The sequence below is a fragment of the Corythoichthys intestinalis genome, chromosome 11 (genome assembly GCF_030265065.1).
Source record: "Corythoichthys intestinalis isolate RoL2023-P3 chromosome 11, ASM3026506v1, whole genome shotgun sequence".
NCBI lineage: Eukaryota > Metazoa > Chordata > Actinopteri > Syngnathiformes > Syngnathidae > Corythoichthys > Corythoichthys intestinalis.
Window position 1 is genome coordinate 7,294,963 of NC_080405.1, and position 24,731 is coordinate 7,319,693.

Consider the following 24,731-nt stretch of genomic DNA (forward strand, 5'->3'; position numbering starts at 1 on the left):
AGTAAACAGAAGATACTGGGTTCAACTCCCAGCAGTGCCTGCTGTGCCGTTGTGAGTTCTTTCAGAACACTGAACAAATATGCGAGGATAGGCTTGGTTATTTGAAGCATCTGTTTTCAGCATTGTCAAGAAAGCCTCTTTGTGTCAAACACTGAGCTGGAGAGCACCCATAAACCAATGGTGGGTTTTCTCAAATTGAGATTACAACTGTGGAATTAAGCAAGTAACTTTTTGTTACCCAGCATTAGCTTTAGCCATGTCAGTGTAAGATTGGTAAGGGATTCAGACGCAAAGGGCGCTGTGGCTTAGCTGGTCAAAGTACCTGTCTAGTAAACAGGAGATCCTGGGTTCAACTCCCAGCAGTGCCTCCTGTGCCGTTGTGAGTTCTTTCAGAACACTGAACAAATATGCGAGGATAGGCTTGGTTCTTTGAAGCAACTTTTTTCAGCATGGTCAAGAAAGCCTCTTTGTGTCAGGACACTTACTCTGAGACCCGAGGGAACAATTTGCAATCGACTTCAGACCGATGTGAGGTTACACCCAACTTACTCCTAAAATTATTGGCAACCTGCAAGTTCTCCAGCCCTGACACCCAACTACTCTAAGTTATTTATTTAGTCATTATTCGACATTTACTAGATCTGCTGAGACTCACATTTGGTAGCTTCTAGGAATTCAAAAGTGAGTTTTATTGTTTAGCAAATTGTTGTAATTTCCATATTTAATTACATTTCCAGCCAAAGAGTGTCTCTGTGGCGCAATCGGTCAGCGCGCTCGGCTGTTAACCGAGAGGCTGGTGGTTCAAATCCACCCAGGGACGTTTCCTGTTAAATCCTGTGTTCTGAGCTTGATAAATGTTTCAAGGTCTTGTGTTTTGCAATTATATGCAGCATTTGAACTGTATACTAGAATTTGCTGGGCTATGGTGTGTCACTCAGTCAAATACTGAGCTGGAGAGCACCCATAAACCAACGGTGGGTTTTCTCAAATTGAGATTACAACTGTGGAATTAAGCAAGTAACTTTTTGTTACCCAGCATTAGCTTTAGCCATGTCAGTGAAAGATTGGTAAGGGATTCAGACACAAAGGGCGCTGTGGCTTAGCTAGTCAAAGTGCCTGTCTAGTAAACAGGAGATCCTGGGTTCAACTCCCAGCAGTTCCTGCTGTTCTGTTGTGAGTTCTTTCAGAACACTGAACAAATTTGCCAGAATAGGCTTGGGTCTTTGAAGCAACTGTTTTCAGCATGGTCAAGAAAGCCTCTTTGTGTCAGGACACTTACTCTGAGACCCGAGGGAACAATTTGCAATCGACTTGAGACTGATGCAAGGTTACACCCAACTTACTCCTAAAATTGGCAACCTGCAAGTTCTCCAGCCCTTACACCCAACTACTCTAAGGTATTTATTTGGTCATTATTCGACATTTAATAGATCTGCTGAGACTCACATTTGGTAGCTTTTAGGAATTCAAAAGTGAATCTATGTTTTATTGTTTAGCAAATTGTTGTAATGTCCATATTTAATTAAATTTCCAGCCAAAAGTGTCTCTGTGGTGCAATCGGTCAGCGCGCTCGGCTGTTAACTGGGAGGCTGGTGGTACAAATCCACTCAAGGGCGTTTCCCATTAAATCCTGTGTTCTGAGCTTGGTTAATGTTTCAAGGTCTTGTGTTTTGCAATTACACGCAGCATTTGAACTGTATACTAGAATTTGCTGGGCTATGGTGTGTCACTCAGTCAAACGCTGCGCTGGAGAGCACCCATAAACCAACGGTGGGTTTTCTCAAATTGAGATTACAACTGTGGAATTAAGCAAGTAACTTTTTGTTACGCAGCATTAGCTTTAGCCATGTCAGTGTAAGATTGGTAAGGGATTCAGACGCAAAGGGCGCTGTGGCTTAGCTGGTCAAAGTGCCTGTCTAGTAAACAGGAGATCCTGGGTTCAACTCCCAGCAGTGCCTGCTGTCCCGTTGTGAGTTCTTTCAGAACACTGAACAAATATGCGAGGATAGGCTTGGTTATTTGAAGCACCTTTTTTCAGCATTGTCTAGAAAGCCTCTTTGTGTCAAACACTGAGCTGGAGACCACCCATAAACCAATGGTGGGTTTTCTCAAATTGAGATTACAACTGTGGAATTAAGCAAGTAACTTTTTGTTACCCAGCATTAGCTTTAGCCATGTCAGTGTAAGATTGGTAAGGGATTCAGACCCAAAGGGCGCTTTGGCTTAGCTGGTCAAAGTACCTGTCTAGTAAACAGGAGATCCTGGGTTCAACTCCCAGCTGTGCCGTTGTGAGTTCTTTCAGAACACTGAACAAATATGTGAGGATAGGCTTGGTTCTTTGAAGCAACTGTTTTCAGCATGGTCAAGAAAGCCTCTTTGTGTCAGGACACTTACTCTGAGACCCGAGGGAACAATTTGCAATCGACTTGAGACCGATGTGAGGTTACACCCAACTTACTCCTAAAATTATTGGCAACCTGCAAGTTCTCCACCCCTGACACCCAACTACTTTAAGGGCGCTGTGGCTTAGCTGGTCAAAGTGCCTGTCTAGTAAACAGGAGATCCTGGGTTCAACTCCCTCCTCTGCCATTGTGAGGTCTTTCACAACACTGAGCAAGTATGCGAGGATAGGCTTGGTTCTTTGAAGAAACTGTTTTCAGCATTGTCAAGAAAGCCTCTTTGTTTCAGGACACTTACTGTGAGACCCGAGGGAATAATTTGCAATCGACTTGAGACCGATGCAAGGTTACACCGAACTTACTCCTAAAATTATTGGCAACCTGCAAGTTCTCCACCCCTGACACCCAACTACTCTAAGGTATTTATTTGGTTCATTATTCGACATTTAATAGATCTGCTGAGACTCACATTTGGTAGCTTCTAGGAATTCAAAAGTGAGTTTTATTGTTTAGCAAATTGTTGTAATTTCCATATTTAATTACATTTCCAGCCAAACAGTGTCTCTGTGGCGCAATCGGTCAGCGCGCTCGGCTGTTAACCGAGAGGCTGGTGGTTCAAATCCACCCAGGGACGTTTCCTGTTAAATCCTGTGTTCTGAGCTTGATAAATGTTTCAAGGTCTTGTGTTTTGCAATTATATGCAGCATTTGAACTGTATACTAGAATTTGCTGGGCTATGGTGTGTCACTCAGTCAAACACTGAGCTGGAGAGCACCCATAAACCAACGGTGGGTTTTCTCAAATTGAGATTACAACTGTGGAATTAAGCAAGTAACTTTTTGTTACCCAGCATTAGCTTTAGCCATGTCAGTGTAAGATTGGTAAGGGATTCAGACGCAAAGGGCGCTGTGGCTTAGCTGGTCAAAGTGCCTGTCTAGTAAACAGGAGATCCTGGGTTCAACTCCCAGCAGTGCCTGCTGTCCCGTTGTGAGTTCTTTCAGAACACTGAACAAATATGCGAGGATAGGCTTGGTTATTTGAAGCACCTTTTTTCAGCATTGTCTAGAAAGCCTCTTTGTGTCAAACACTGAGCTGGAGACCACCCATAAACCAATGGTGGGTTTTCTCAAATTGAGATTACAACTGTGGAATTAAGCAAGTAACTTTTTGTTACCCAGCATTAGCTTTAGCCATGTCAGTGTAAGATTGGTAAGGGATTCAGACCCAAAGGGCGCTTTGGCTTAGCTGGTCAAAGTACCTGTCTAGTAAACAAGAGATCCTGGGTTCAACTCCCAGCAGTGCCAGCTGTGCCGTTGTGAGTTCTTTCAGAACACTGAACAAATATGTGAGGATAGGCTTGGTTCTTTGAAGCAACTGTTTTCAGCATGGTCAAGAAAGCCTCTTTGTGTCAGGACACTTACTCTGAGACCCGAGGGAACAATTTGCAATCGACTTGAGACCGATGTGAGGTTACACCCAACTTACTCCTAAAATTATTGGCAACCTGCAAGTTCTCCAGCCCTGACACCCAACTACTCTAAGTTATTTATTTAGTCATTATTTGACATTTAATAGATCTGCTGAGACTCACATTTGGAAGCTTCTAGGAATTCAAAAGTGAATCTATGTTTTATTGTTTAGCAAATTGTTGTAATTTCCATATTTAATTTCATTTCCAGCCAAAACGTGTCTCTGTGGCGCAATCGGTCAGTGCGCTCGGCTGTTAACCGAGAGGCTGGTGGTTCAAATCCACCCAGGGACGTTTCCCATTAAATCCTGTCTTCTGAGCTTGATTAATTTTTCAAGGTCTTGTGTTTTGCAATTACACGCAGCATTTAAACTGTATACTAGAATTTGCTGGGCTATGGTGTGTCAGTCAGTCAAACACTGAGCTGGAGACCACCCATAAACCAACGGTGGGTTTTCTCAAATTGAGATTACAACTGTGGAATTAAGCAAGGAAATTCTTGTTACCCAGCATTAGTTTTACCCAGGTCAGTGGAAGATTGGTAAGGGGTTCAGATGCAAAGGGTGCTGTGGCTTAGCTGGTCAAAGTGCCTGTCTTGTAAACAGGAGATCCTGGGTTTAACTCCCAGCAGTGCCTGCTGTTCCATTATGAGTTCTTTCAGAGCACTGAATAAATATGCACGGATAGGCATGGTTATTTGAAGCAACTGTTTTCAGCATTGTCAAGAAAGCCTCTTTCTGTCAAATACTGAGCTGGAGAGCACCCATAAACCAACGGTGGGTTTTTCTCAAATTGAGATTACAACTGTGGAATTAAGCAAGTAACTTTTTGTTACGCAGCATTAGCTTAAGCCATGTCAGTGAAAGATTGGTAAGGGATTCAGACGCAAAGGGCGCTGTGGCTTAGCTGGTCAAAGTGCCTGTCTAGTAAACAGGAGATCCTGGGTTCAACTCCCAGCAGTGCCTGCTGTCCCGTTGTGAGTTCTTTCAGAACACTGAACAAATATGCGAGGATAGGCTTGGTTATTTGAAGCAACTTTTTTTCAGCATTGTCAAGAAAGCCTCTTTGTGTCAAACACTGAGCTGGAGACCACCCATAAACCAATGGTGGGTTTTCTCAAATTGAGATTACAACTGTGGAATTAAGCAAGTAACTTTTTGTTACGCAGCATTAGCTTTAGCCATGTCAGTGTAAGATTGGTAAGGGATTCAGACGCAAAGGGCGCTGTGGCTTAGCTGGTCAAAGTGCCTGTCTAGTAAACAGAAGATACTGGGTTCAACTCCCAGCAGTGCCTGCTGTGCCGTTGTGAGTTCTTTCAGAACACTGAACAAATATGCGAGGATAGGCTTTGTTATTTGAAGCATCTGTTTTCAGCATTGTCAAGAAAGCCTCTTTGTGTCAAACACTGAGCTGGAGAGCACCCATAAACCAATGGTGGGTTTTCTCAAATTGAGATTACAACTGTGGAATTAAGCAAGTAACTTTTTGTTACCCAGCATTAGCTTTAGCCATGTCAGTGTAAGATTGGTAAGGGATTCAGACGCAAAGGGCGCTGTGGCTTAGCTGGTCAAAGTACCTGTCTAGTAAACAGGAGATCCTGGGTTCAACTCCCAGCAGTGCCTCCTGTGCCGTTGTGAGTTCTTTCAGAACACTGAACAAATATGTGAGGATAGGCTTTGTTCTTTGAAGCAACTGTTGTCAGCATGGTCAAGAAAACCTCTTTGTTTCAGGACACTTACTGTGAGACCCGAGGGAATAATTTGCAATCGACTTGAGACCGATGCAAGGTTACACCCAACTTACTCCTAAAATTATTGGCAACCTGCAAGTTCTCCACCCCTGACACCCAACTACTTTAAGGGCGCTGTGGCTTAGCTGGTCAAAGTGCCTGTCTAGTAAACAGGAGATCCTGGGTTCAACTCCCTCCTCTGCCATTGTGAGGTCTTTCACAACACTGAGCAAGTATGCGAGGATAGGCTTGGTTCTTTGAAGAAACTGTTTTCAGCATTGTCAAGAAAGCCTCTTTGTTTCAGGACACTTACTGTGAGACCCGAGGGAATAATTTGCAATCGACTTGAGACCGATGCAAGGTTACACCGAACTTACTCCTAAAATTATTGGCAACCTGCAAGTTCTCCACGCCTGACACCCAACTACTCTAAGGTATTTATTTGGTTCATTATTCGACATTTAATAGATCTGCTGAGACTCACATTTGGTAGCTTCTAGGAATTCAAAAGTGAGTTTTATTGTTTAGCAAATTGTTGTAATTTCCATATTTAATTACATTTCCAGCCAAACAGTGTCTCTGTGGCGCAATCGGTCAGCGCGCTCGGCTGTTAACCGAGAGGCTGGTGGTTCAAATCCACCCAGGGACGTTTCCTGTTAAATCCTGTGTTCTGAGCTTGATAAATGTTTCAAGGTCTTGTGTTTCGCAATTATATGCAGCATTTGAACTGTATACTAGAATTTGCTGGGCTATGGTGTGTCACTCAGTCAAATACTGAGCTGGAGAGCACCCATAAACCAACGGTGGGTTTTCTCAAATTGAGATTACAACTGTGGAATTAAGCAAGTAACTTTTTGTTACCCAGCATTAGCTTTAGCCATGTCAGTGAAAGATTGGTAAGGGATTCAGACACAAAGGGCGCTGTGGCTTAGCTAGTCAAAGTGCCTGTCTAGTAAACAGGAGATCCTGGGTTCAACTCCCAGCAGTTCCTGCTGTTCTGTTGTGAGTTCTTTCAGAACACTGAACAAATTTGCCAGAATAGGCTTGGGTCTTTGAAGCAACTGTTTTCAGCATGGTCAAGAAAGCCTCTTTGTGTCAGGACACTTACTCTGAGACACGAGGGAACAATTTGCAATCGACTTGAGACTGATGCAAGGTTACACCCAACTTACTCCTAAAATTGGCAACCTGCAAGTTCTCCAGCCCTTACACCCAACTACTCTAAGGTATTTATTTGGTCATTATTCGACATTTAATAGATCTGCTGAGACTCACATTTGGTAGCTTTTAGGAATTCAAAAGTGAATCTATGTTTTATTGTTTAGCAAATTGTTGTAATTTCCATATTTAATTAAATTTCCAGCCAAAAGTGTCTCTGTGGTGCAATCGGTCAGCGCGCTCGGCTGTTAACTGGGAGGCTGGTGGTACAAATCCACTCAAGGGCGTTTCCCATTAAATCCTGTGTTCTGAGCTTGGTTAATGTTTCAAGGTCTTGTGTTTTGCAATTACACGCAGCATTTGAACTGTATACTAGAATTTGCTGGGCTATGGTGTGTCACTCAGTCAAACGCTGCGCTGGAGAGCACCCATAAACCAACGGTGGGTTTTCTCAAATTGAGATTACAACTGTGGAATTAAGCAAGTAACTTTTTGTTACGCAGCATTAGCTTTAGCCATGTCAGTGTAAGATTGGTAAGGGATTCATACGCAACGGGCGCTGTGGCTTAGCTGGTCAAAGTGCCTGTCTAGTAAACAGGAGATCCTGGGTTCAACTCCCAGCAGTGCCTGCTGTCCCGTTGTGAGTTCTTTCAGAACACTGAACAAATATGCGAGGATAGGCTTGGTTATTTGAAGCAACTTTTTTCAGCATTGTCTAGAAAGCCTCTTTGTGTCAAACACTGAGCTGGAGACCACCCATAAACCAATGGTGGGTTTTCTCAAATTGAGATTACAACTGTGGAATTAAGCAAGTAACTTTTTGTTACCCAGCATTAGCTTTAGCCATGTCAGTGTAAGATTGGTAAGGGATTCAGACCCAAAGGGCGCTTTGGCTTAGCTGGTCAAAGTACCTGTCTAGTAAACAGGAGATCCTGGGTTCAACTGCCAGCTGTGCCGTTGTGAGTTCTTTCAGAACACTGAACAAATATGTGAGGATAGGCTTGGTTCTTTGAAGCAACTGTTTTCAGCATGGTCAAGAAAGCCTCTTTGTGTCAGGACACTTACTGTGAGACCCGAGGGAACAATTTGCAATCGACTTGAGACCGATGTGAGGTTACACCCAACTTACTCCTAAAATTATTGGCAACCTGCAAGTTCTCCAGCCCTGACACCCAACTACTCTAAGTTATTTATTTAGTCATTATTTGACATTTAATAGATCTGCTGAGACTCACATTTGGAAGCTTCTAGGAATTCAAAAGTGAATCTATGTTTTATTGTTTAGCAAATTGTTGTAATTTCCATATTTAATTTCATTTCGAGCCAAAACGTGTCTCTGTGGCGCAATCGGTCAGCGCGCTTGGCTGTTAACCGAGAGGCTGGTGGTTCAAATCCACCCAGGGACGTTTCCCATTAAATCCTGTCTTCTGAGCTTGATTAATGTTTCAAGGTCTTGTGTTTTGCAATTACACGCAGCATTTAAACTGTATACTAGAATTTGCTGGGCTATGGTGTGTCAGTCAGTCAAACACTGAGCTGGAGACCACCCATAAACCAACTGTGGGTTTTCTCAAATTGAGATTACAACTGTGGAATTAAGCAAGGAAATTCTTGTTACCCAGCATTAGTTTTACCCAGGTCAGTGGAAGATTGGTAAGGGGTTCAGATGCAAAGGGTGCTGTGGCTTAGCTGGTCAAAGTGCCTGTCTTGTAAACAGGAGATCCTGGGTTCAACTCCCAGCAGTGCCTGCTGTTCCGTTATGAGTTCTTTCAGAGCACTGAATAAATATGCACGGATAGGCATGGTTATTTGAAGCAACTGTTTTCAGCATTGTCAAGAAAGCCTCTTTCTGTCAAATACTGAGCTGGAGAGCACCCATAAACCAACGGTGGGTTTTTCTCAAATTGAGATTACAACTGTGGAATTAAGCAAGTAACTTTTTGTTACCCAGCATTAGCTTTAGCCATGTCAGTGTAAGATTGGTAAGGGATTCAGACGCAAAGGGCGCTGTGGCTTAGCTGGTCAAAGTACCTGTCTAGTAAACAGGAGATCCTGGGTTCAACTCCCAGCAGTGCCTCCTGTGCCGTTGTGAGTTCTTTCAGAACACTGAACAAATATGTGAGGATAGGCTTTGTTCTTTGAAGCAACTGTTGTCAGCATGGTCAAGAAAACCTCTTTGTTTCAGGACACTTACTGTGAGACCCGAGGGAATAATTTGCAATCGACTTGAGACCGATGCAAGGTTACACCCAACTTACTCCTAAAATTATTGGCAACCTGCAAGTTCTCCACCCCTGACACCCAACTACTTTAAGGGCGCTGTGGCTTAGCTGGTCAAAGTGCCTGTCTAGTAAACAGGAGATCCTGGGTTCAACTCCCTGCTCTGCCATTGTGAGGTCTTTCACAACACTGAGCAAGTATGCGAGGATAGGCTTGGTTCTTTGAAGAAACTGTTTTCAGCATTGTCAAGAAAGCCTCTTTGTTTCAGGACACTTACTGTGAGACCCGAGGGAATAATTTGCAATCGACTTGAGACCGATGCAAGGTGTTGGGAATAATTCATACCTTAAAATATTACGCAATAATTACCTGACTCCGTTTTAGTGTTATATAAGTTTTACCTTATCACCAAACACTCTTCCAACAATTACGCGTATTCGTTCTGAAAAGAAAGGCGTCAGGAAGCCGGCATTTTCACACACGAGTGGATTTATTCCTAACAAGCAAATCTAATACAGCACTCGGGTCTCAGGTCCCTCTCAGTACAGCCTCGTACTCTCCTGTGTCTATCAGGAGAAGCACACACCCCGAGTTGCTCAAGAATGATTCATACTACACAATATGCAAATACATGTTCCTATCGACTATTGATTGGCTATGTGATACCTGCAGTTACTCTTAGCTTGCTCTGATTGGTTTAAATTCCCCTGCAGGATGGCGGGGTCTTCTCTCTTTATCTCCGGGGGCTCCCTCTCAGTATGTGGGACAGCCGGGTTGTTTTCCCGCCTTTTGAGACAAAAGGGAGCGTCTGCCCCCCTTGTTGTGGTTAACTTTGGGCTTGTTCTGCAAGTCCTGTAATTGTGCCTTCACACACATCTGTTATGTTATTTCCTGACACTTGTAGGAATGCCTCTGCCATTACATTTGACTGTTGATTAAAGTTATGCATGGTAAAACACTGTTTCCTCTTATTTTGACATTACTTTACCTTCATTCCCTCTCATGACCTCAGACCACTGAGGTCATCATCACATTTTCCACATTGATTAATGAGTGCATGAATATTTGATCGTAAATCACCACAACAAAAGGATATATTGATTGAAAAGATCCATATTGTCTTCTTCAGACACCCATGTCCCGAAGGGGCACATCCACGTTGTCATCCTCCTTTTCCAAGTCCTTCTCAGTCACATGTGTTTTTTCCCCTTTGAGCGGTTGAGTGGTTCAAGGAACACCATTTGTTTGAAGCAACATCTGTTCTGTAAACTTTATCCCCAGGGGAGGTCATGAGTGGCCAGCTCATCACCCCCCCTTCCACTTTGGTATGTGACTTGTGACCTTTTTCCCCAGGCAAAAGTGTAGAGCAGGACAACTTACTCATGTAAATCAATATAAAACATCAAACTTCATGGGTTACAATTTAATAAAACCCCTAGCTAAAATAAATGCAATTCCCTTTTCCTTCCTAATATTTCCCTAACATTTCCCCCCGTTTATTAAATTTAAAACACAGTCAAAGGAAAAAATGGAAACCAAACTCTCATTATACGCTGTTTTTCCCTTTTTTTTTTTTTCTTTCTTTCTTCATTTTCCTATAAATGTATGTACATAGCACTATCTAGAACTCTTGACAATGCGTTTCGGTTAATCCTTCATAAACCATTAGTTTATCTGTTAGCATTTACACACAAGTAGTTACATCATCGCTAATAGAACCTTTAGTGTATGTTGGGTGTGTGTAGGTGCACCAGTCTGTCTTTTCTTCGGGTGCAGTGTTATCCTCAACGACGTCTAGGAGGTCTAGTAGGGTGCCGGGCGCTGGGCCGTAAGAACACCTTGTTGTCTAACGTAGCGGGGTTGTGGTCAGGTGCCCGTTGCTCTGATGCGTAAAAACACTGAGCCGTGAACACCTATTCTTTAACCACAACACCCGTTGTCGTCACTGCTATGCAAGAGAAGACCTGCGTCTAGTTGACTGCTGGTAGTTGCTTTCCCATTTCGGACAGCCCTTGTAGGGGCCTTCCCAACGCGGCTGGACCAGGGGCCTTCTTCTGATTACTTTGATGGAGACTTGGCCCCCTGGAGTGACAGGCTGTGGTCTTTCGTAGGAGCGGACAGACTGCCAGCAGAGCGGAAAACCCTTCCGCCGCTCTTGATGACTTTAGGTGAGGTCGGGACATTAGGAATCAGGGCCTGGTGGACTGGCGTCGCTAGGTCCTTCTGGCAACCGGAAAAGCTTGTACTGGGACTGACGAATTCACCCAGTGCCTCCGGAGACTTTCACTGCAGTCGGGCTGACGCCAACCATCTCTTAAGGACCGTCCCAGCGTTCACTGTCCCACCTGGCACACTGCAGCACTTTCAGGAACACCAAGTCTCCGACCCGCACCTTGAGAGTCTATGGATCGGAACATTCTGGCAGATCATTGTTGTCTCGAACTTGTCTTAGATCAAACTGTTTCTTTATGTGAGCTGGAATGCTGCCAGAACCTTTAACAGGTCCTGGAGTTAAACCTGGAAGTCTAAAAGGTGGCAAAGTCTTTCCTTCTGCATCAGTCTGTTACTAATTTGTCCTTTTGTCTTTTCCAATAGTCCGGCAGACTGGGGTCTGTACATGCAATAACTGTTTTTTCGTCCTCATGTGCGTTACGAAAAATCTTTAGTAATCTAGAAAATATATCTATTATCACCAAGCAATATCTTTTCCCCAATGCTCTATTTAACTCAATGTAATCCATGTGCAATGTATGAAATAGTTCAGTTGGTGAATTAAAAAAAAAACAAACATCTCAAGTATGAATTGAATTAAAAAAATTTCAAGTATGAATTAAATTACAGCCATTGGGCCACAATTGTCATAGTGTCTATTAACTAATTATTAACCAACTCAGTCCTCCCCCCTGTAGACACTTGCCAATCATGTGGCTCAATTCAGCTACCCATAAGATCAATAAGTTTGGTAGAAACCTTTCATTGCCCATTTTTGCTTTCCTGTTTGCGATACTATGTTTTAATAGTCTTTAAGTTTTTTATCTATTAGTCGTTGCGGTTCAGTTTCAGCTAATAGGTGTATTTTAGCTGTATTGCGTTGATTTATAACCGCCATCTTGGCTGCTTCATCTGCTAGCCTGTTCCCGATTGACATGTTATCAAGGCCATTAATTTGGGCTTCACATTTACAAATGACTAATGCATTCGGTAGTTTGATTACATCCAGTAATTGTTTTAACTTGTGTTACCGTTACTATTACCGTATCAAAAACAGTTTACGTTCCGCAATCAACCCAAAGTTACAGAGTTACAATTCTCCCAGTATAATAATTTCCACTTGGCAAATGTCAATATTTGCTTATGATCAATTTTTTGTCAGCTCCCATTTTAATCAGTTAATTGAGTTTTGCAGTGGCATTACTATATCGCGCAATGTTCCACTCAAGATTACAAAAATGGAATGAATTTGTCTTTGTTTTGGAATTTCTTTAGAGCTGACAAAAATGTCTTTTCACCGTTGGGTCACTGTTGAAGATTCATCAACACGTGATCCAAAAATTACGATTCCACTACTCAATTATATACTATTCAATTAATTGTTTTTAGTCAAATTTAGTATCTCAATAGGCCTAGGGTATCTTTTGGGTAAATTTTGTAATCAATTTAAATTTCTATTTCAAATTTAAATTTTCCATATCACAGTGTGTTGTCCACATAAGTCAAAATCTGACTTTTTTACCCAGGCAAAGTTTTTCATTTACATGGGAGAGTATTTAGGGACAACAATACTCTTTTAAAGAATTAGATCTTTTCTTATTCAAAACCCATTCAAGTCTAAATTGTTTCATGTTACTCTTACCTCTTACAGACATACCAGTTGTCATAAAGTTTTACAATTATCCAGCTTCCTTCCAGATGAACTGTGGTCATAAACTTTTATTACTGTTTACCTTCCTTTCAACTCAATTTTGCTCCCCCATACTGTTTATAGATAACACCTTGTTTTCCTTCCACACATTGTAAGGGACAGCTCCTGTGATCAAATGGACATCAGGTTACATTCGACACTTCCACTGTCTCACAAAGTGTGGATGAAATAAGCATTTTAACATTTGGTGTACTTGCTACAGTACTTTATTTCAGTAAGAATCTGATTCTTTAGGATCAATTTACTTCACAAAATGTTTTAACTTTCTTCTTTTATTCCACTATGGCTTCTCTGCTATTCTTTAACACTTAAAACACTACCTCTTATAGCATTCAATTCAATTTATTAATTCTGATCATGATTTCAACTAGCGCTGTTAATATAAATATACCTTTCCAATTGACATCATATAATTTATAATGGAGGATAATTCAACAGTCCAGAGGAGAACAAAGAATGTTTTTTCGTGCACTAAAAAACATCCATTTGTATTTCACTCCAGGTTGGTAGAATTATCTGCTTCCATGTGAATTTTAGAACGGTTTTTTAATCCCAACTTTTGATTTGTGATCATTATTTATACACTCCTTGTAACAACTTATTTCGCTAGTTTAAACTATTCCTGCCATTCTTAAAAAGCGGCAAGGTTTAGAATTGCTCTAACGTCTGCTAAAACTGATTTTTCATCAGCTATTAATATTTATTCATTTTGTGACATATACCAAACCGCTGCTCCTTCCTCAACAGGAGTTTGCTTAACCAACATTTGGACCTATCTTTATCTATAAGACTTGTATTGATATCTATTATCGTTCCCAAAAATTAATGGGAAGTCTTTCTGACCGTTCTTATAGTATTTTGCCATGTACTTCAAAATCTAATTTAGTCAATCTATACATTATGTCATTATGTGTGATTCCTTTTCTCTTTAAATCTGCCAATAATGACATTTCTCTATTTCTGAATCACCTTCTTCATTGTAAATTTTATAACGTAATACTCTTTTAAATCTAGCCGAATAATTTTCTCCATCTTACTTTGAATGTTAAGAACTAGTTCAAAGATTAATACATCAGATTACTCTACTTACTTGGAGTAAATATTATTATTTGTTTCTTATTAGCTCGATACATCTACAAGTTGGTCATTTTTCACCTGAATTCAGAATTTACTTTCAAATAATATTATGAACAATATCTATTCTTGAATGAAGAACTTTTCTAACAATCTAATTTTCTTTTTATCAAATATACTAGCTCTTTGCTTAAAATAAATCTGTTAAGTTTGTTTTCAAATAGCTATTTATCAACAGTTGATCTTTTCCTTTTTCAAAACATTAACTATTTTCTTTCTCTTTTAGCCATTCTCTCATTTTCTTTTAAGAGCGTTCTTATTTTGAATTTAGCTCAATAGTCTAATTTTATCTCTATTGAGATTCCATTTCAAACTTCTATCCTAAATAGTACAAAGGAAAGGCTGGAATATTCCCAGCTGCAATTACAACCTTCCCTTATAATTTGGGCAAAAACCCAGCGGATGCCGTCGAGGACCCCATGTTGCAAATAGGGGCCACCGAAGGGCCGCACTCCTCGTGTTAAAAACTTCTAGGTTTTTCCGATTTTGCACAATAAACGGTCAGCTATTCACAAACAATTCCCTCGCTTATCGACGTTCGTCTCACACGCCCAAAAATTTCCAAGCCCTACATTCTCAGCTCCTCTTTGCTCTGTGCGAAGGGCCAAACGTGTGATTTCCTCTTCTGGCTTGATTTTCAGCGTTGCCAGAGTAGACTTTTCTTGCTCTCTTCATGCTTGCTTCCTCTTCGCCTTCTCGTTCACTTTGCTCGAACCTTCTTTTTCTTTGAGTTTCCCACACGGAGAGGACTTTGAGCTCGTCCTCTATTCTTTCCTTACACCTCCCTTTTGCCTTCAATGTTCCCACATTCTCCACTTCTTTCAACATGGTTGCCTCTTCATTCTGCACTGTTGCTCCTTCGCTACACTTCCTCAAATCCTTCTTGAGCATTTTCTCCATTCATAAATGCCTTTCTATGCTTCTCTTTATCCTTCTTCATCTTCCGCTTATCAATGCCACTCAAAACCTGTAATTCCAACCTTGCGTAATGATCCGTAATTTCACTCCAAACCTTGCTTCTTTCCACTCTTTCTTCCGACCCGATAACCCTCTCATTCGACTTTCCCGCCATTTGTTTAATCCACTCATGTGCGTCCCGACAACCAACTGAACAGAGCGTATTGCCTTTCTCAGTCACAGTCACAACAGACACTCTGTTTTACGCACAAATTCGTTTATTTTAGGGTGGTGGACAAAGTCAAACACCTGCGATAATTTATTTGACACGACGAAGATCGAAACGGCCGTAAGTAAATCCCAGATTTTAAACCTTACGGTGGAGTGAGTAAATCCCAGATTTTATACCTCACTACCTATTAACGAGTAAATCCCAGATTTTATACCTCGTTATTAGTACGTAACTCCCAGAGATTTTATAACGCACTAGTCCACACAATTACGTTGAATACGCAAATCCCAGATTTTAAATCGTATTTAACGGAGTAAGTAAATCCCAGATTTTACACCTTACTCTTTTATACTTCAACACTCCTCTCCTCAATAAAACAATAAAATGCAGATTTTAAAAGGATTCTGCTTACCTCTATTTCGTGGTGATCACCGAGAGGAGAAAATGAGAAGTCTGGCTGCCTCGCGCCTCAGGTCGTCACCTGGTGTGGACATCGGGTCCCGGACCCTTTTCCTTACTTTTGGTCGTCGGTTTTCCTTTTTATTCCCTTTCTTTCATCACGTCAGGGTCACCATAGAATTGTTGGGAATAATTCATACCTTAAAATATTACGCAATAATTACCTGACTCCGTTTTAGTGTTATATAAGTTTTACCTTATCACCAAACACTCTTCCAACAATTACGCGTATTCGTTCTGAAAAGAAAGGCGTCAGGAAGCCGGCATTTTCACACACGAGTGGATTTATTCCTAACAAGCAAATCTAATACAGCACTCGGGTCTCAGGTCCCTCTCAGTACAGCCTCGTACTCTCCTGTGTCTATCAGGAGAAGCACACACCCCGAGTTGCTCAAGAATGATTCATACTACACAATATGCAAATACATGTTCCTATCGACTATTGATTGGCTATGTGATACCTGCAGTTACTCTTAGCTTGCTCTGATTGGTTTAAATTCCCCTGCAGGATGGCGGGGTCTTCTCTCTTTATCTCCGGGGGCTCCCTCTCAGTATGTGGGACAGCCGGGTTGTTTTCCCGCCTTTTGAGACAAAAGGGAGCGTCTGCCCCCCTTGTTGTGGTTAACTTTGGGCTTGTTCTGCAAGTCCTGTAATTGTGCCTTCACACACATCTGTTATGTTATTTCCTGACACTTGTAGGAATGCCTCTGCCATTACATTTGACTGTTGATTAAAGTTATGCATGGTAAAACACAGTTTCCTCTTATTTTGAAATTACTTTACCTTCAAAGGTTACACCGAACTTACTCCTAAAATTATTGGCAACCTGCAAGTTCTCCACCCCTGACACCCAACTACTCTAAGGTATTTATTTGGTTCATTATTCGACATTTAATAGATCTGCTGAGACTCACATTTGGTAGCTTCTAGGAATTCAAAAGTGAGTTTTATTGTTTAGCAAATTGTTGTAATTTCCATATTTAATTACATTTCCAGCCAAAGAGTGTCTCTGTGGCGCAATCGGTCAGCGCGCTCGGCTGTTAACCGAGAGGCTGGTGGTTCAAATCCACCCAGGGACGTTTCCTGTTAAATCCTGTGTTCTGAGCTTGATAAATGTTTCAAGGTCTTGTGTTTTGCAATTATATGCAGCATTTGAACTGTATACTAGAATTTGCTGGGCTATGGTGTGTCACTCAGTCAAATACTGAGCTGGAGAGCACCCATAAACCAACGGTGGGTTTTCTCAAATTGAGATTACAACTGTGGAATTAAGCAAGTAACTTTTTGTTACCCAGCATTAGCTTTAGCCATGTCAGTGAAAGATTGGTAAGGGATTCAGACACAAAGGGCGCTGTGGCTTAGCTAGTCAAAGTGCCTGTCTAGTAAACAGGAGATCCTGGGTTCAACTCCCAGCAGTTCCTGCTGTTCTGTTGTGAGTTCTTTCAGAACACTGAACAAATTTGCCAGAATAGGCTTGGGTCTTTGAAGCAACTGTTTTCAGCATGGTCAAGAAAGCCTCTTTGTGTCAGGACACTTACTCTGAGACCCGAGGGAACAATTTGCAATCGACTTGAGACTGATGCAAGGTTACACCCAACTTACTCCTAAAATTGGCAACCTGCAAGTTCTCCAGCCCTTACACCCAACTACTCTAAGGTATTTATTTGGACATTATTCGACATTTAATAGATCTGCTGAGACTCACATTTGGTAGCTTTTAGGAATTCAAAAGTGAATCTATGTTTTATTGTTTAGCAAATTGTTGTAATTTCCATATTTAATTAAATTTCCAGCCAAAAGTGTCTCTGTGGTGCAATCGGTCAACGCGCTCGGCTGTTAACTGGGAGGCTAGTGGTACAAATCCACTCAAGGGCGTTTCCCATTAAATCCTGTGTTCTGAGCTTGGTTAATGTTTCAAGGTCTTGTGTTTTGCAATTACACGCAGCATTTGAACTGTATACTAGAATTTGCTGGGCTATGGTGTGTCACTCAGTCAAACGCTGAGCTGGAGAGCACCCATAAACCAACGGTGGGTTTTCTCAAATTGAGCTTACAACTGTGGAATTAAGCAAGTAACTTTTTGTTACGCAGCATTAGCTTTAGCCATGTCAGTGTAAGATTGGTAAGGGATTCAGACGCAAAGGGCGCTGTGGCTTAGCTGGTCAAAGTGCCTGTCTAGTAAACAGGAGATCCTGGGTTCAACTCCCAGCAGTACCTGCTGTCCCGTTGTGAGTTCTTTCAGAACACTGAACAAATATGCGAGGATAGGCTTGGTTATTTGAAGCAACTTTTTTCAGCATTGTCAAGAAAGCCTCTTTGTGTCAAACACTGAGCTGGAGACCACCCATAAACCAATGGTGGGTTTTCTCAAATTGAGATTACAACTGTGGAATTAAGCAAGTAACTTTTTGTTACGCAGCATTAGCTTTAGCCATGTCAGTGTAAGATTGGTAAGGGATTCAGACGCAAAGGGCGCTGTGGCTTAGCTGGTCAAAGTGCCTGTCTAGTAAACAGAAGATACTGGGTTCAACTCCCAGCAGTGCCTGCTGTGCCGTTGTGAGTTCTTTCAGAACACTGAACAAATATGCGAGGATAGGCTTGGTTATTTGAAGCATCTGTTTTCAGCATTGTCAAGAAAGCCTCTTTGTGTCAAACACTGAGCTGGAGAGCACCCATAAACCAATGGTGGGTTTTCTCAAATTGAGATTACAACTGTGGAATTAAGCAAGTAACTTTTTGTTACCCAGCATTAGCTTTAGCCATGTCAGTGTAAGATTGGTAAGGGATTCAGACGCAAAGGGCGCTGTGGCTTAGCTGGTCAAAGTACCTGTCTAGTAAACAGGAGATCCTGGGTTCAACTCCCAGCAGTGCCTCCTGTGCCGTTATGAGTTCTTTCAGAACACTGAACAAATATGCGAGGATAGGCTTGGTTCTTTGAAGCAACTTTTTTCAGCATGGTCAAGAAAGCCTCTTTGTGTCAGGACACTTACTCTGAGACCCGAGGGAACAATTTGCAATCGACTTGAGACCGATGCGAGGTTACACCCAACTTACTCCTAAAATTATTGGCAACCTGCAAGTTCTCCAGCCCTGACACCCAACTACTCTAAGTTATTTATTCAGTCATTATTCGACATTTACTAGATCTGCTGAGACTCACATTTGGTAGCTTCTAGGAATTCAAAAGTGAGTTTTATTGTTTAGCAAATTGTTGTAATTTCCATATTTCATTACATTTCCAGCCAAATAGTGTCTCTGTGGCGCAATCGGTCAGCGCGCTCGGCTGTTAACCGAGAGGCTGGTGGTTCAAATCCACCCAGGGACGTTTCCTGTTAAATCCTATGTTCTAAGCTTGATAAATGTTTCAAGGTCTTGTGTTTTGCAATTATATGCAGCATTTGAACTGTATACTAGAATTTGCTGGGCTATGGTGTGTCACTCAGTCAAATACTGAGCTGGAGAGCACCCATAAACCAACGGTGGGTTTTCTCAAATTGAGATTACAACTGTGGAATTAAGCAAGTAACTTTTTGTTACCCAGCATTAGCTTTAGCCATGTCAGTGAAAGATTGGTAAGGGATTCAGACACAAAGGGCGCTGTGGCTTAGCTAGTCAAAGTTCCTGTCTAGTAAACAGGAGATCCTGGGTTCAACTCCCAGCAGTTCCTGCTGTTCTGTTGTGAGTTCTTTCAGAACACTGAACAAATTTGCCAGAATAGGCTTGGGTCTTTGAAGCAACTGTTTTCAGCATGGTCAAGAAAGCCTCTTTGTGTCAGGACACTTACTCTGAGACCCGAGGGAACAATTTGCAATCGACCTGAGACTGATGCAAGGTTACACCCAACTTACTCCTAAAATTGGCAACCTGCAAGTTCTCCAGCCCTTACACCCAACTACTCTAAGGTATTTATTTGGTCATTATTCGACATTTAATAGATCTGCTGAGACTCACATTTGGTAGCTTTTAGGAATTCAAAAGTGAATCTATGTTTTATTGTTTAGCAAATTGTTGTAATGTCCATATTTAATTAAATTTCCAGCCAAAAGTGTCTCTGTGGTGCAATCGGTCAGCGCGCTCGGCTGTTAACTGGGAGGCTGGTGGTACAAATCCACTCAAGGGCGTTTCCCATTAAATCCTGTGTTCTGAGCTTGGTTAATGTTTCAAGGTCTTGTGTTTTGCAATTACACGCAGCATTTGAACTGTATACTAGAATTTGCTGGGCTATGGTGTGTCACTCAGTCAAACGCTGCGCTGGAGAGCACCCATAAACCAACGGTGGGTTTTCTCAAATTGAGATTACAACTGTGGAATTAAGCAAGTAACTTTTTGTTACGCAGCATTAGCTTTAGCCATGTCAGTGTAAGATTGGTAAGGGATTCAGACGCAAAGGGCGCTGTGGCTTAGCTGGTCAAAGTGCCTGTCTAGTAAACAGGAGATCCTGGGTTCAACTCCCAGCAGTGCCTGCTGTCCCGTTGTGAGTTCTTTCAGAACACTGAACAAATATGCGAGGATAGGCTTGGTTATTTGAAGCAACTTTTTTCAGCATTGTCTAGAAAGCCTCTTTGTGTCAAACACTGAGCTGGAGACCACCCATAAACCAATGGTGGGTTTTCTCAAATTGAGATTACAACTGTGGAATTAAGCAAGTAACTTTTTGTTACCCAGCATTAGCTTTAGCCATGTCAGTGTAAGATTGGTAAGGGATTCAGACCCAAAGGGCGCTTTGGCTTAGCTGGTCAAAGTGCCTGTCTAGTAAACAGGAGATCCTGGGTTCAACTCCCAGCAGTGCCTGCTGTCCCGTTGTGAGTTCTTTCAGAACACTGAACAAATATGCGAGGATAGGCTTGGTTCTTTGAAGAAACTGTTTTCAGCATTGTCAAGAAAGCCTCTTTGTTTCAGGACACTTACTGTGAGACCCGAGGGAATAATTTGCAATCGACTTGAGACCGATGCAAGGTTACACCGAACTTACTCCTAAAATTATTGGCAACCTGCAAGTTCTCCACCCCTGACACCCAACTACTCTAAGGTATTTATTTGGTTCATTATTCGACATTTAATAGATCTGCTGAGACTCACATTTGGTAGCTTCTAGGAATTCAAAAGTGAATCTATGTTTTATTGTTTAGCAAATTGTTGTAATTTCCATATTTAATTACATTTCCAGCCAAAAAGTGTCTCTGTGGCGCAATCGGTCAGCGCGCTCTGCTGTTAACCGAGAGGCTGGTGGTTCAAATCCACCCAGGGACGTTTCCCGTTAAATCCTGTGTTCTGTGCTTGATAAATGTTTCAAGGTCTTGTGTTTTGCAATTACACGCAGCATTTGAACTGTATACTAGAATTTGCTGGGCTATGGTGTGTCACTCAGTCAAACGCTGAGCTGGAGAGCACCCATAAACCAACGGTGGGTTTTCTCAAATTGAGATTACAACTGTGGAATTAAGCAAGTAACTTTTTGTTACGCAGCATTAGCTTTAGCCATGTCAGTGTAAGATTGGTAAGTGATTCAGACGCAAAGGGCGCTGTGGCTTAGCTGGTCAAAGTGCCTGTCTAGTAAACAGAAGATACTGGGTTCAACTCCCAGCAGTGCCTGCTGTGCCGTTGTGAGTTCTTTCAGAACACTGAACAAATATGCGAGGATAGGCTTGGTTATTTGAAGCATCTGTTTTCAGCATTGTCAAGAAAGCCTCTTTGTGTCAAACACTGAGCTGGAGAGCACCCATAAACCAATGGTGGGTTTTCTCAAATTGAGATTACAACTGTGGAATTAAGCAAGTAACTTTTTGTTACCCAGCATTAGCTTTAGCCATGTCAGTGTAAGATTGGTAAGGGATTCAGACACAAAGGGCGCTGTGGCTTAGCTAGTCAAAGTGCCTGTCTAGTAAACAGGAGATCCTGGGTTCAACTCCCAGCAGTTCCTGCTGTTCTGATGTGAGTTCTTTCAGAACACTGAACAAATTTGCCAGAATAGGCTTGGGTCTTTGAAGCAACTGTTTTCAGCATGGTCAAGAAAGCCTCTTTGTGTCAGGACACTTACTCTGAGACCCGAGGGAACAATTTGCAATCGACTTGAGACTGATGCAAGGTTACACCCAACTTACTCCTAAAATTGGCAACCTGCAAGTTCTCCAGCCCTTACACCCAACTACTCTAAGGTATTTATTTGGTCATTATTCGACATTTAATAGATCTGCTGAGACTCACATTTGGTAGCTTTTAGGAATTCAAAAGTGAATCTATGTTTTATTGTTTAGCAAATTGTTGTAATTTCCATATTTAATTAAATTTCCAGCCAAAAGTGTCTCTGTGGTGCAATCGGTCAGCGCGCTCGGCTGTTAACTGGGAGGCTGGTGGTACAAATCCACTCAAGGGCGTTTCCCATTAAATCCTGTGTTCTGAGCTTGATTAATGTTTCAAGGTCTTGTGTTTTGCAATTACACGCAGCATTTGAACTGTATACTAGAATTTGCTGGGCTATGGTGTGTCAGTCAGTCAAACACTGAGCTGGAGACCACCCATAAACCAACGGTGGGTTTTCTCAAATTGAGATTACAACTGTGGAATTAAGCAAGGAAATTGTTGTTACCCAGCATTAGTTTTACCCAGGTCAGTGGAAGATCGGTAAGGGGTTCAGATGCAAAGGGTGCTGTGGCTTAGCTGGTCAAAGTGCCTGTCTTGTAAACAGGAGATCCTGGGTTCAACTCCCAGCAGTGCCTGCTGTTCCATTATGAGTTCTTTCAGAACACTGAATGAATATGCACGGATAGGCATGGTTATTTGAAGCAACTGTTTTCAGCATTGTCAAGAAAGCCTCTTTCTGTCAAATACTGAGCTGGAGAGCACCCATAAACCAACGGTGGGTTTTTCTCAAATTGAGATTACAACTGTGGAATTAAGCAAGTAACTTTTTGTTACGCAGCATTAGCTTTAGCCATGTCAGTGTAAGATTGGTAAGGGATTCAGACGCAAAGGGCGCTGTGGCTTAGCTGGTCAAAGTGCCTGTCTAGTAAACAGAAGATACTGGGTTCAACTCCCAGCAGTGCCTGCTGTGCCGTTGTGAGTTCTTTCAGAACACTGAACAAATATGCGAGGATAGGCTTGGTTATTTGAAGCATCTGTTTTCAGCATTGTCAAGAAAGCCTCTTTGTGTCAAACACTGAGCTGGAGAGCACCCATAAACCAATGGTGGGTTTTCTCAAATTGAGATTACAACTGTGGAATTAAGCAAGTAACTTTTTGTTACCCAGCATTAGCTTTAGCCATGTTAGTGTAAGATTGGTAAGGGATTCAGACGCAAAGGGCGCTGTGGCTTAGCTGGTCAAAGTACCTGTCTAGTAAACAGGAGATCCTGGGTTCAACTCCCAGCAGTGCCTCCTGTGCCGTTGTGAGTTCTTTCAGAACACTGAACAAAAATGCGAGGATAGGCTTGGTTCTTTGAAGCAACTGTTTTCAGCATGGTCAAGAAAGCCTCTTTGTGTCAGGACACTTACTCTGAGACCCGAGGGAACAATTTGCAAGAGACTTGAGACCGATGTGAGTTTACACCCAACTTACTCCTAAAATTATTGGCAACCTGCAAGTTCTCCAGCCCTGACACCCAACTACTCTAAGTTATTTATTTAGTCATTATTCGACATTTACTAGATCTGCTGAGACTCACATTTGGTAGCTTCTAGGAATTCAAAAGTGAGTTTTATTGTTTAGCAAATTGTTGTAATTTCCATATTTAATTACATTTCCAGCCAAAGAGTGTCTCTGTGGCGCAATCGGTCAGCGCGCTCGGCTGTTAACCGAGAGGCTGGTGGTTCAAATCCACCCAGGGACGTTTCCTGTTAAATCCTGTGTTCTGAGCTTGATAAATGTTTCAAGGTCTTGTGTTTTGCAATTATGTGCAGCATTTGAACTGTATACTAGAATTTGCTGGGCTATGGTGTGTCACTCAGTCAAATACTGAGCTGGAGAGCACCCATAAACCAACGGTGGGTTTTCTCAAATTGAGATTACAACTGTGGAATTAAGCAAGTAACTTTTTGTTACCCAGCATTAGCTTTAGCCATGTCAGTGAAAGATTGGTAAGGGATTCAGACACAAAGGGCGCTGTGGCTTAGCTAGTCAAAGTGCCTGTCTAGTAAACAGGAGATCCTGGGTTCAACTCCCAGCAGTTCCTGCTGTTCTGTTGTGAGTTCTTTCAGAACACTGAACAAATTTGCCAGAATAGGCTTGGGTCTTTGAAGCAACTGTTTTCAGCATGGTCAAGAAAGCCTCTTTGTGTCAGGACACTTACTCTGAGACCCGAGGGAACAATTTGCAATCGACTTGAGACTGATGCAAGGTTACACCCAACTTACTCCTAAAATTGGCAACCTGCAAGTTCTCCAGCCCTTACACCCAACTACTCTAAGGTATTTATTTGGTCATTATTCGACATTTAATAGATCTGCTGAGACTCACATTTGGTAGCTTTTAGGAATTCAAAAGTGAATCTATGTTTTATTGTTTAGCAAATTGTTGTAATTTCCATATTTAATTAAATTTCCAGCCAAAAGTGTCTCTGTGGTGCAATCGGTCAGCGCGCTCGGCTGTTAACTGGGAGGCTGGTGGTACAAATCCACTCAAGGGCGTTTCCCATTAAATCCTGTGTTCTGAGCTTGGTTAATGTTTCAAGGTCTTGTGTTTTGCAATTACACGCAGCATTTGAACTGTATACTAGAATTTGCTGGGCTATGGTGTGTCACTCAGTCAAACGCTGAGCTGGAGAGAACCCATAAACCAACGGTGGGTTTTCTCAAATTGAGATTACAACTGTGGAATTAAGCAAGTAACTTTTTGTTACGCAGCATTAGCTTTAGCCATGTCAGTGTAAGATTGGTAAGGGATTCAGACGCAAAGGGCGCTGTGGCTTAGCTGGTCAAAGTGCCTGTCTAGTAAACAGGAGATCCTGGGTTCAACTCCCAGCAGTGCCTGCTGTCCCGTTGTGAGTTCTTTCAGAACACTGAACAAATATGCGAGGATAGGCTTGGTTATTTGAAGCAACTTTTTTCAGCATTGTCAAGAAAGCCTCTTTGTGTCAAACACTGAGCTGGAGACCACCCATAAACCAATGGTGGGTTTTC

The 24,731-nt window shown here is 42.0% G+C and overlaps 23 non-coding genes across 23 annotated transcripts; all 23 read left to right on the forward strand.

The window, feature by feature from the left end:
* Nucleotides 1-294: 294 nt before the first annotated feature.
* On the forward strand, nt 295-368 carry trnat-agu (transfer RNA threonine (anticodon AGU)). The gene has a single exon. It is a non-coding gene; the product is annotated as a tRNA-Thr (tRNA).
* Nucleotides 369-746: 378 nt separating this feature from the next.
* On the forward strand, nt 747-820 carry trnan-guu (transfer RNA asparagine (anticodon GUU)). Its single transcript has one exon. It is a non-coding gene; the product is annotated as a tRNA-Asn (tRNA).
* A 1,064-nt stretch (nt 821-1,884) lies between these two features.
* On the forward strand, nt 1,885-1,958 carry trnat-agu (transfer RNA threonine (anticodon AGU)). Its single transcript has one exon. It is a non-coding gene; the product is annotated as a tRNA-Thr (tRNA).
* Nucleotides 1,959-2,959: 1,001 nt separating this feature from the next.
* Nucleotides 2,960-3,033, forward strand: trnan-guu (transfer RNA asparagine (anticodon GUU)). Its single transcript has one exon. It is a non-coding gene; the product is annotated as a tRNA-Asn (tRNA).
* Nucleotides 3,034-3,301: 268 nt separating this feature from the next.
* trnat-agu (transfer RNA threonine (anticodon AGU)) lies at nt 3,302-3,375 on the forward strand. Its single transcript has one exon. It is a non-coding gene; the product is annotated as a tRNA-Thr (tRNA).
* A 712-nt stretch (nt 3,376-4,087) lies between these two features.
* trnan-guu (transfer RNA asparagine (anticodon GUU)) lies at nt 4,088-4,161 on the forward strand. Its single transcript has one exon. It is a non-coding gene; the product is annotated as a tRNA-Asn (tRNA).
* A 268-nt stretch (nt 4,162-4,429) lies between these two features.
* Nucleotides 4,430-4,503, forward strand: trnat-ugu (transfer RNA threonine (anticodon UGU)). The gene has a single exon. It is a non-coding gene; the product is annotated as a tRNA-Thr (tRNA).
* A 255-nt stretch (nt 4,504-4,758) lies between these two features.
* On the forward strand, nt 4,759-4,832 carry trnat-agu (transfer RNA threonine (anticodon AGU)). Its single transcript has one exon. It is a non-coding gene; the product is annotated as a tRNA-Thr (tRNA).
* Nucleotides 4,833-5,415: 583 nt separating this feature from the next.
* On the forward strand, nt 5,416-5,489 carry trnat-agu (transfer RNA threonine (anticodon AGU)). Its single transcript has one exon. It is a non-coding gene; the product is annotated as a tRNA-Thr (tRNA).
* A 682-nt stretch (nt 5,490-6,171) lies between these two features.
* Nucleotides 6,172-6,245, forward strand: trnan-guu (transfer RNA asparagine (anticodon GUU)). The gene has a single exon. It is a non-coding gene; the product is annotated as a tRNA-Asn (tRNA).
* A 1,064-nt stretch (nt 6,246-7,309) lies between these two features.
* On the forward strand, nt 7,310-7,383 carry trnat-agu (transfer RNA threonine (anticodon AGU)). Its single transcript has one exon. It is a non-coding gene; the product is annotated as a tRNA-Thr (tRNA).
* Nucleotides 7,384-8,086: 703 nt separating this feature from the next.
* trnan-guu (transfer RNA asparagine (anticodon GUU)) lies at nt 8,087-8,160 on the forward strand. The gene has a single exon. It is a non-coding gene; the product is annotated as a tRNA-Asn (tRNA).
* A 268-nt stretch (nt 8,161-8,428) lies between these two features.
* On the forward strand, nt 8,429-8,502 carry trnat-ugu (transfer RNA threonine (anticodon UGU)). Its single transcript has one exon. It is a non-coding gene; the product is annotated as a tRNA-Thr (tRNA).
* Nucleotides 8,503-8,757: 255 nt separating this feature from the next.
* On the forward strand, nt 8,758-8,831 carry trnat-agu (transfer RNA threonine (anticodon AGU)). Its single transcript has one exon. It is a non-coding gene; the product is annotated as a tRNA-Thr (tRNA).
* Nucleotides 8,832-16,623: 7,792 nt separating this feature from the next.
* Nucleotides 16,624-16,697, forward strand: trnan-guu (transfer RNA asparagine (anticodon GUU)). Its single transcript has one exon. It is a non-coding gene; the product is annotated as a tRNA-Asn (tRNA).
* A 1,720-nt stretch (nt 16,698-18,417) lies between these two features.
* trnat-agu (transfer RNA threonine (anticodon AGU)) lies at nt 18,418-18,491 on the forward strand. The gene has a single exon. It is a non-coding gene; the product is annotated as a tRNA-Thr (tRNA).
* Nucleotides 18,492-18,869: 378 nt separating this feature from the next.
* trnan-guu (transfer RNA asparagine (anticodon GUU)) lies at nt 18,870-18,943 on the forward strand. Its single transcript has one exon. It is a non-coding gene; the product is annotated as a tRNA-Asn (tRNA).
* Nucleotides 18,944-20,007: 1,064 nt separating this feature from the next.
* On the forward strand, nt 20,008-20,081 carry trnat-agu (transfer RNA threonine (anticodon AGU)). Its single transcript has one exon. It is a non-coding gene; the product is annotated as a tRNA-Thr (tRNA).
* Nucleotides 20,082-20,794: 713 nt separating this feature from the next.
* On the forward strand, nt 20,795-20,868 carry trnan-guu (transfer RNA asparagine (anticodon GUU)). The gene has a single exon. It is a non-coding gene; the product is annotated as a tRNA-Asn (tRNA).
* A 1,392-nt stretch (nt 20,869-22,260) lies between these two features.
* trnat-ugu (transfer RNA threonine (anticodon UGU)) lies at nt 22,261-22,334 on the forward strand. Its single transcript has one exon. It is a non-coding gene; the product is annotated as a tRNA-Thr (tRNA).
* A 583-nt stretch (nt 22,335-22,917) lies between these two features.
* Nucleotides 22,918-22,991, forward strand: trnat-agu (transfer RNA threonine (anticodon AGU)). The gene has a single exon. It is a non-coding gene; the product is annotated as a tRNA-Thr (tRNA).
* Nucleotides 22,992-23,369: 378 nt separating this feature from the next.
* Nucleotides 23,370-23,443, forward strand: trnan-guu (transfer RNA asparagine (anticodon GUU)). The gene has a single exon. It is a non-coding gene; the product is annotated as a tRNA-Asn (tRNA).
* A 1,064-nt stretch (nt 23,444-24,507) lies between these two features.
* trnat-agu (transfer RNA threonine (anticodon AGU)) lies at nt 24,508-24,581 on the forward strand. Its single transcript has one exon. It is a non-coding gene; the product is annotated as a tRNA-Thr (tRNA).
* Nucleotides 24,582-24,731: the final 150 nt, after the last annotated feature.